Source organism: Oncorhynchus keta, chromosome 2 (genome assembly GCF_023373465.1).
Source record: "Oncorhynchus keta strain PuntledgeMale-10-30-2019 chromosome 2, Oket_V2, whole genome shotgun sequence".
In the NCBI taxonomy this organism is placed as follows: Eukaryota; Metazoa; Chordata; class Actinopteri; order Salmoniformes; family Salmonidae; genus Oncorhynchus; species Oncorhynchus keta.
This window is the reverse complement of record NC_068422.1, coordinates 13,372,270-13,382,904: the sequence shown is the minus strand read 5'-3', so window position 1 is coordinate 13,382,904 and position 10,635 is coordinate 13,372,270. Positions and strand designations below refer to the sequence as shown.

General features: G+C 43.7%; 1 protein-coding gene and 1 long non-coding RNA gene across 4 annotated transcripts in view; one reads left to right on the top strand and one right to left on the bottom strand.

Moving 5' to 3' along the window:
• Positions 1 to 8,598, top strand: part of LOC127909904 (uncharacterized) — a 43,545-nt gene extending 34,947 nt beyond the window's left edge. Inside the window, exon 3 of one of the 2 annotated variants that reach the window (XR_008072900.1) lies at positions 7,957 to 8,598. This is a non-coding gene — a long non-coding RNA (uncharacterized LOC127909904). Of the gene's footprint in view, positions 1 to 732; positions 1,279 to 7,956 lie in introns of those variants that run through there. The other variant, XR_008072903.1, reaches the window with a different exon arrangement.
• LOC118374995 (inactive rhomboid protein 1-like) overlaps positions 1 to 10,369 on the bottom strand; it is an 83,111-nt gene extending 72,742 nt beyond the window's left edge. Inside the window, exon 1 of one of the 2 annotated variants that reach the window (XM_052472242.1) lies at positions 10,230 to 10,369. The gene's annotated coding sequence lies outside the window, so the exon portion shown is untranslated. Of the gene's footprint in view, positions 1 to 10,047 lie in introns of both variants that reach the window. The other variant, XM_052472238.1, reaches the window with a different exon arrangement.
• Positions 10,370 to 10,635: the final 266 nt, after the last annotated feature.

Below are 10,635 nucleotides of genomic sequence, written 5' to 3'. Positions count from 1 at the left end.
AGAGAAGACAGACAGACAGACAGACAGACAGACAGAGATTGGGGAGGAGAGAGAGAGAGAGATTGGGGAGGAGAGGGAGAGAGAGAACAGAGGAAGACAGACAGACAGACAGACAGACAGACAGACAGACAGACAGAGTCAATCTCTTTATTGAAGACTCCTTTGTCTCAGCTAGCTGGTGGAAGTGAAGACCATTGTCACAATCAGTCAATGTGGGAGGCTTTAGTCTGCTTTGATGAATAGAGCTCCTTATGGACAATCCACATTTTGTGACTTAGACATAACAGCTTCCTCTGTTGGCTCGCACTAGATAAAAAACCCTAATGGTAATTGCACACAGATGCTGCATTGGAAAAAAGAGGGAGAGGGAGAAAAGTGACACTGAAAATACTATTTAGAGAGAAGAATGAAGAATGTCATAATTGTGGCTGATTTGAAATGGAGCACTCAGTCTGGAGTCCCCATGGAGAACTCTGGCCTTTGTGACAGCACTGACATCATCCATGTTAATTTACATTAATGAAAGATGGGACTAGACTTTGGTAAAGAATTTTCCATTCATCCAGTCATATTTGGAGAGATTTATGGGGATTCTAGCATCCATTCCACACCTACATTTACATATTGTCTCTCTGCAAAATCTACATCTTAGCCAAAATATTCCCTCCCCCCAACCTACCGCAATCTCCCTAAATATCCACTCTGGCTTTCCCACTGCTGTTTCCCCTATAGATACAGAAACCCAGCCTCCATTACCAGATCCCATCCCAGTTCATCATCATCGGAGGATCATTTTAGATCATATCCCGGATCACCTCAAATCACATCCCGGATCACCGTTGTCATGACATTGGCCTGTTGGGGGAGGTTTATGATCCCCATAAATACCTTTCCCCTTTTCTCTCTACTTTATAGAGTTGACTCTTGTAATGCATTTGTAACATAAGAGAGTCTGATGGGAGACGGAACCATATTTCGGTAATCCAACCAGTTGAACATATGCTTTGGTACTTAATGAATATGATCTCAGATCAGTTGTTGTCTGAGACATTACTACTAATGAGAGTGTGACATAAACTGTATCTTGGAAAATCTACACATTCTAGTTATCAGATTCACATGAAATTGTTGTGAAATTTAAATGTTTAAATATGAAACTATTTGTGAAAATATTAAATGTAATTTTAGCTTCTTAATGAGAGAACGGTTTGTCTTTGAGTAAACTCTGCTCACTCAGAGGCCCCGCCCAAGTGAACAGACATTGGGTATAAACTATGAAACACGCCCTTCTCTTCACCACGATATAAGCCTGTTGAAAAAAATCCAACTTTCTGTTCCAAGGACGTGAGGACTTGCGGTCCCTGCATTAAAAGGACAAGATCACCTAGAGAACTAAGCCAACCTCAGTGTGAGCTCTGGTTGAACGACAAGAACCTAACGGAAGGATGAATTTCGACTATACCAAACAGGATATAGCATGAGGATATAGCATGGCAACGTGGTATGAACTTTGAACTCTTATTCACTAAAGAAGTGATACTTCCTAGCCGATTGAGTTAGCCGCAGCAACTGTAATGGTGGGTTAGGAGAGGATGGACAGAGTATCCATTCTACCACGCTCCAGTTGACCACTAGACATTCTTCAGAGGACAAGAGATCCATGCTGGACAACCCGGCCTTCTATCTACGACCAATCTACCGAAGCGCAACTCAGAGTAAATATTTATTGCATTTTCCTTTTCCAAATGGGCGGTTATTGAGAATGCATAAGATACTGTATTTACGATAGCATAGCTGCCTACGGCCCGATAGAGACACAAAACCTTTTTGTTCCTTAGTCTTCCCGCTCCTTCACACAAACCCAATCCCCTCTCTTTGTGTAACCAGCCGTCATATCTGTTCCGTCCGCTAGGGACGTTTTCCTTTATGACATCATTGGTAATCAATGTATGATCCATTCTGTGTAGATGTAATTCCGTGTGATTATTTAGTAAATAAATAATTAAAACAAATTTTGTATTGATGATTCAACTTGTTAGCCAGGGTTCGTGAAGATAACAAAGAATTTACAACTTTCAGATGAGACTGAATAAGGTGATGATTAAATATTGACTGCTATTGAGGTAAAAGATTACCAGGTCTTTAAGAGTTTATTCGGAAGATAACAGGTCTATAAACATTATTTTGTGGTGTCCCATCTTTCTAGTTAATTACATTTACATCATTAGAGGTCCTTAATCAGGTAATATTAATTACAGAGAAATTATTTTATAGAATTTCAGATCACATCCCAGATCACCACCCTGGAGGATCATCTCAGATCACATCCCAGATCTTCATCATGGAGGATCATCTCAGATCACGTCCCAGATCACCACCCTGGAGGATCATCTCAGATCACATCCCAGATCATCACCATGGAGGATTATCTCAGATCACATCCCAGATCGTCATCATAGAGGATCATCTCAGATCACATCCCAGATCATCTCAGATCACATCCCAGATCACCATCATGGAGGATCAGCTCAGATCACATCCCAGATTACTGCCTTGGAGGTTCATCTCAAATCACATCCTGGATAACCATCATGGAGGATCATCTCAGATCACATCCCAGATCACCACCCTGGAGGATCATCTCAGATCACATCCCAGGTCATCACCATGGAGGATAATCTCAGATCACATCCCAGATCTTCATCATGGAGGATCATCTCAGATCACGTCCCAGATCACCACCCTGGAGGATCATCTCAGATCAAATCCCAGGTCATCACCATAGAGGATCATCTCAGATCACATCCCAGATCATCACCATGGGGGATTATCTCAGAACACATCCCAGATCGTCATCATAGAGGATCATCTCAGATCACATCCCAGATCACCATCATGGAGGATCAGCTCAGATCACATCCCAGATTACCGCCTTGGAGGACCATCTCAAATCACATCCTGGATAACCATCATGGAGGATCATCTCAGATCACATCCCAGATCACCATCATGGAGGATCATCTCAGATCACATCCCAGATCGCCGCCCTGAAGGATCATCTCAGATCACATCCCAGGTCATCACCATGGAGGATCATCTCAGATCACATCCCAGATCATCATCATAGAGGATAATCTTGGATCACATCCCAGATCATCTCAGATCACATCCCAGATCATCTCAGATCACATCCCAGATCATCATCATGGAGGATAATCTCAGATCACATCCCAGATCATCAACATGGAGAATAATTACAGATCAAATCCCTGTGGTGATTTAAACAACAGTGCTGTCATAATCAAATGAAATTTTATTTGTCACATGTGCTGAATACAACAGGTGTAGACCTTACAGTGAAATGCTAACTTACAAGCCCTTAACTAACTATGCTTTAAGAAGTTGTCACATTGTATAATGATAGGAGACAGGCGCAGGAATACGAAAATCTTTTTATGTTATTTCCCTAGCTAAAATAGAATACGTCATGTAAATGACGGGGACGAAGCCCAAAACAAACGTGTGTGTGTGTATATATATATATATATATATATAAACACTGGGATGTAACCCAAACGAAAGAGCGAGGTGTAAACCTCTAATAAATACACTGGACGAAACCCGTAATAACAATACACGGGACGAGACCCGTGATAACAATACACGGGACGAGACCCGTAATAACAATACACGGGACGAGGCCCGTAATAACAATACACGGGACGAGACCTACTTCCGGCGCCGACAGAGATGGCCGCCTCGCTTCGCGTTCCTAGGAAACAATGCAGTTTTTTGTTTTTTTACGTGTTATTTCTTACATTGGTACCCCAGGTCATCTTCGGTTTCATTACATACAGTCGAGAAGAACTACTGAACATAAGAGCAGCGTCAACTCACCATCAGTACGACCAAGAATATGACCTTCGCGAAGCGGATCCTGTGTTCTGCCTTTCACCCAGGACAACGGAATGGATCCCAGCCGGCGACCCAAAAAAACGACTTCGTAAAAAGGGGAAACGGAGCGGTCTTCTGGTCAGACTCCGGAGACGGGCACATCGTGCACCACTCCCTAGCATTCTTCTCGCCAATGTCCAGTCTATTGACAACAAGATTGATGAAATCCAAGCAAGGGTAGCATTCCAGAGGGACATCAGAGACTGTAACGTTCTTTGCTTCACGGAAACATGGCTCACTGGAGAGACGCTATCGGAATCGGTGCAGCCAGCTGGTTTCTCCACGCATCGCGCCGACAGAAACAAACATCTTTCTGGTAAGAAGAGGGGCGGAGGCGTATGCTTCATGGTTAACGTGACGTGGTGTGATCATAACAACATACAGGTACTCAAGTCCTTCTGTTCACCTGATTTAGAATTCCTCACAATCAAATGTCGACCGCATTATCTTCCAAGGGAATTCTCTTCGATTATAATCACAGCCGTATATATTTCCCCTCAAGCAGACACATCGATGGCTCTGAACAAACTTTATTTGACTCTTTGCAAACTGGAATCCATTTATCCGGAGGCTGCATTCATTGTAGCTGGGGATTTTAACAAGGCTAATCTGAAAACAAGACTCCTTCAATTTTATCAGCATATCGATTGCGCAACCAGGGCTGGAAAAACCTTGGATCACTGCTATTCTAACTTCCTCGACGCATATAAGGCCCTGCCCCGCCTTCCTTTCGGAAAAGCTGACCACGACTCCATTTTGTTGATCCCTGCCTACAGACAGAAACTAAAACAAGAAGCTCCCGCGCTGAAGTCTGTTCAACGCTGGTCCGACCAATCTGATTCCACACTCCAAGACTGCTTCCATCACGTGGACGGTGATATGTTTAGTATTGCTTCAGACAACAACATTGACGAATACGCTGATTCGGTGAGAGAGTTCATTAGAACGTGCGTTGAAGATGTCGTTCCCATAGCAACGATGAAAACATTCCCAAACCAGAAACCGTGGATTGATGGCAGCATTCGCGTGAAACTGAAAGCCCAAACCACTGCTTTTAATCAGGGCAAGGTGACCGGAAACATGACCGAATACAAACAGTGTAACTATTCCCTCCGCAAGGCAATCAAACAAGCTAAGCGTCAATATAGAGACAAAGTAGAATCTCAATTCAACAGCTCAGACACAAGAGGTATGTGGCAGGGTCTACAGTCAATCACGGATTACAAGCAGAAAACCAGCCCAGTCACGGACCAGGATGTCTTGCTCCCAGGCAGACTAAATAACTTTTTTGCCCGCTTTGAGGACAATACAGTGCCACTGACACGGCCCGCAACTAAAACATGCGGACTCTCCTTCACTACAGCCGACGTGAGGAAAACATTTAAACGTGTCAACCCTCGCAAGGCTGCAGGCCCAGACGGCATCCCCAGCCGCGGCCTCAGAGCATGCGCAGACCAGCTGGCTGGTGTGTTTGCGGACATATTCAATCAATCCCTATCCCAGTCTGTTGTTCCCACATGCTTCAAGAGGGCCACCATTGTTTCTGTTCCCAAGAAAGCTAAGGTAACTGAGCTAAACGACTACCGCCTCGTAGCTCTCACTTCCGTCATCATGAAGTGCTTTGAGAGACTAGTCAAGGACCATATCACCTCCACCCTACCTGACACCCTAGACCCACTCCAATTTGCTTACTGCCCAAATAGGTCCACAGACGATGCAATCTCAACCACACTGCCCTAACCCATCTGGACAAGAGGAATACCTATGTGAGAATTCTGTTCATCGACTACAGCTCAGCATTTAACACCATAGTGCCCTCCAAGCTCGTCATCAAGCTCGAGACCCTGGGTCTCGACCCCGCCCTGTGCAACTGGGTACTGGACTTCCTGACGGGCCGCCCCCAGGTGGTGAGGGTAGGCAACAACATTTCCACCCCGCTGATCCTCAACACTGGGGCCCCACAAGGGTGCGTTCTGAGCCCTCTCCTGTACTCCCTGTTCACCCACGACTGCGTGGCCACGCACGCCTCCAACTCAATCATCAAGTTTGTGGACGACACAACAGTGGTAGGCTTGATTACCAACAACGACGAGACGGCCTACAGGGAGGAGGTGAGGGCCCTCGGAGTGTGGTGTCAGGAAAATAACCTCACACTCAACGTCAACAAAACTAAGGAGATGATTGTGGACTTCAGGAAACAGCAGAGGGAACACCCCCCTATCCACATTGATGGGACAGTAGTGGAGAGGGTAGTAAGTTTTAAGTTCCTCGGCGTACACATCACAGGCAAACTGAATTGTTCCACCCACACAGACAGCATCTTGAAGAAGGCGCAGCAGCGCCTCTTCAACCTCAGGAGGCTGAAGAAATTTGCTTGTCACCAAAAGCACTCACAAACTTCTACAGATGCACAATCGAGAGCATCCTGTCGGGCTGTATCACCGCCTGGTACGGCAACTGCTCCGCCCACAACCGTAAGGCTCTCCAGAGGGTAGTGAGGTCTGCAAAACGCATCACCGGGGGCAAACTACCTGCCCTCCAGGACACGTACACCACCTGATGTCACAGGAAGGCCATAAAGATCATCAAGGACAACAACCACCCGAGCCACTGCATGTTCACCCCGCTATCATCCAGAAGGCGAGGTCAGTACAGGTGCATCAAAGCTGGGACCGAGAGACTGAAAAACAGCTTCTATCTCAAGGCCATCAGACTGCACACCAGACGAGCTAAACTACTTCTATGCTCGCTTCGAGGATAATAACACTGAAACATCCCCCCCACTTTTACACCGCTGCTACTCTCTGTTGTTATCATTTATGTATAGTCACTTTAATAACTCTACCTAGGTTTTCAACATGTTGAATGCACCGAGCTACACCGAGCTGTCTGTCTAAACTACTGGCACACAGCTCGGACACTCATGCATACTCCACACGGCATGCCACGAGGTCTCTTCACAGTCCCCAAGTCCAGAACAGACTATGGGAGGCACACAGTACTACATAGAGCCATGACTACATGGAACTCACATCAAGTAACTCATGCCAGCAGTAAAATTTGATTTAAAAAACAGATTCAAAAACACCTTATGGAACAGCGGGGACTGTGAAGCAACACAAACCTTGGCACAGACAAATGTGTGTATACACACACACACACACACAATAACATAGGCACTATACATACACATGGATTTAGTACTGGGGCCTGAGGGCACATACTGTGTTGTGACATCTGTGAATGTATTGCAATGTTTTTAAAATTCTATAAACTGCCTTAATTTTTCTGGACCCCAGGAAGAGTAGCTGCTGCAATGGGGATCCATAATAAATACAAATACATGTACATATTACCTCAACTAACCGGTGCCCCAGCACATTGACTCTGTACCAGTACCCCCTGTATACAGTCTCACTATTGTTATTTTACTGCACGACGACGACAACTACTTCCGATTGATTGATTTATCTTATTTCCATGTGGTGCACCAATTGATGCCCAGACAGTATGGGCTCAAAAGACACAATATCAAGTTTGTGTGCTGTTCACAAAACACAAAATAAATTAAATGCATAATTAGCACTCATAACAAATTACAGCAGCAGCTTTGCAAGTGACGGGTCAGGATAGCACAACAGCACTAGCCTTGATATAAACCTGACAAATAAGTTTACTGCTGATTTGATTCACTACTTACTGTGCCGAGCACAAAGTATGCCCAGACACTCCCTAGAGCGTTCAATGGCTGCCGTGTGTGTGTGTGTGTGTGTGTGTGTGTGTGTGTGTGTGTGTGTGTGTGTGTGTGTGTGTGTGTGTGTGTGTGTGTGTGTGTGTGTGTGTGTGTGTGTGTGTGTGTGTGTGTGTAGGAGGACTGTAGTTGACAATGGAGGGAAAAAAGGGGACACACACTACTAAGTTTTAAACAGAGCCAGGAAATGGTTAGGTAGATGTCTGGATATCTACTCTCCTTTATTTCTTTCTTTCTTTCTTTCTTTGTAGGATAATGAACAACATGCTTTCACTCTGCATACCTCTGATTCCAAACTACTCCCATATCAGAGTAACACGATATCATCCACTGACTGTTGCTAAACACCTGACCAACACCTTGCTGCTGTAGAGAGGAATTCGGAAGCTGTCATTCACTGGAATTGCCCTCTAGGAAACCATTGGATATCATACCCTTCAATATGTTGGTGTATGGAGGCTAGGCCTGTGCTGTGTTGTTCTCCCATCTGTTCTCAACTAATCACGGTCAATGCAGACATTCTCTATACTGAAACAGCATGGGTTTGGGATGTCTCAAACCCCCAGCATTGAGTTTATATAGAGGGACATCATTGTTATAAGCAATGTATCCATATTGTAAAACACTATGTAACACCAGTCGTGAAGAGGGCGTGACCATGAATGCTAGTTAGTGTGTGGGACCAAATGATTCAGATTGTTCAGTCTGATTCAGAACCATAACAACATCTACTATTAACATGACTTCTACAGAGGAGCCTTCAGTCAACAGAAGTAACTTCTTCTCAGACAGGAAACCAAACAAACACTCAAGGCTATGGGTCAGTGAAGAACAAACACCATGTAAATACAACCCATATTTATATTTATTTATTTTCCCTTTTGTACTTTAAATATTTGCACATCGTTATAACACTGTATATATACATAATGACATTTGAAATGTCTCAATTCCTTTGAAACTTTTGTAAGTGTAATGTTTACTGTACATGTTTTATTGTTTCTTTTGTTTATTATCTATTTCACTTGCTTTAGAAATATAAACATATGTTTGCATGCCAATAAAGCCCTTTGAATTTAATTTAATTGAGAGAGGGAGAAAGAGAGTGAGAGACGATTGGCTCCCACAGTGCCAGAATGCAGCAACAGGAAATGTGAATTATTACATAGATTATGATTAATGGACATTTTTGTAAGGGTTGATACATTTTTCATTAGGGCAAATAAAGTCTGAAATTACAAACTTCAGAAGCCCTTTTAAGACTCAAATACACTACAAGTTTACATTTCCTGCTGTGTGCAGGAAAATACTCAGCAAGTGGTCAAATTAAGATTATACATCTGTAGTGTTGGCATGATACAGTCTGAAATGTAATGACCAGATTCTGTTTGTCTGGTGTTGTTGATCTCATACATCCACACACAACCACACACAACCACACACAGTGACTGTCATCTAATCTCAATTTATGAGGTAAAAAAATGTGGATTCCGAAATGGTATTGGTGGTGTTTCCCAAATCATAATCCAATTATCTCCATGTCCAAAACTCTACATCAGACATTTAGTAATCTTGAATAGAGATGTGACAGTACTGGTAAAGCATAAGGACATCACTTTGCCCTTTCCCACCTCACAAGACTCAAAACAACTACATGAGATCCTACTTATTATTATTATTATTATTATTATTATTACTTCACTTCCCTCAGGCAAGTGTTGAGGTCCCACCCTGTGTGTGTGCGCGCGCGCGTGTGCGTGCGTGCAGTAGACAGAAACTTGTCCCGATGTCATGCGTGTTGACAAGCCGGAGTAAATGTCATGCAATGTGCTTTGAAATAGAAAGCAAATATGCCCTAGGCTACAGCATCCTGGATGTATTTACTATCGGTTTGTCACCGTGGGCTATACAGTCGAAATCATGTTTTGAAAGATTGGAAAATTAAGTGAGTTGGATTAAGGCCAAATGCAATCCTCTCTCAATCTTCAAAACGTATTTTATATCGAATAGCCTACAATGTGCATAGATAATATAGATGGATGCCCAAAACTGCTTGAATCAACGTTATTTCCACGTAAATTCAAACAAAAATTATACGCGATGACGTAGTTCGACGTGTAAGGGAATGTGTCATTTTTTTCACCCAACTTTTAACCTAAATCCAATGACATTTTGACATAGTTTGTTGGTTTCACGTTGAATTCATGTTAGTGTGCCAAGTAGATATAGTGTTTGTTTAATTCTAGTTTTTATTTTTTCCGCAATCTTTTACAGTACACTATCAACGAATGGTCTCATAATTACCAGTTGCCCTTTCGGGGTAAATTGCCAGAACACCTTACCTTACTGAAAATGCTCCGGTCCTTAACAGCTCGATCCACCCTATTGGTGGCACTCCAATGACCAATATACCGTGGTAGTCAAATCACTTCATAACCCAGTCATGCAACAGACAGATGATATCATTTTAAAAATCACTTCTAAAACTGCATCCGAAAGGGGGGACTCTGAAGATCTCACTCACAACATCGCGAAAAGATGCTGAAACTGCGGGAAACAGTGTTATCTTCTTGCCTCCCGTTCTAGAGACACTCTCCCACCGCTGTCTGTTCCAGTCTCGTTTTGGCTCGTTCCGCAGCGAGCTTCAGTCCGTCTGTACTTCAGTTTCGTTGCTGGGTAGCGGGAACGCCCACGCGAGGTTGACTGTGCTGTGCTGGAGAGGGCAGAGAAAACAGAGCGTTGTCACACGTCACCGCCGACCGGTGTGCCCCGTGCTATAGCAGGCGCGCGGGCGTCTTCTTTATGATGAAGTATGAAAACCTAAACACAGTGTTAGGCTATCTACCAGAGTGAGCCATGTGGTTCCTGTAGTTGTGAGAGCATGCTTTATTCTACCTTTATTGTACCTCACCAAAAAACCCCTATCCAGG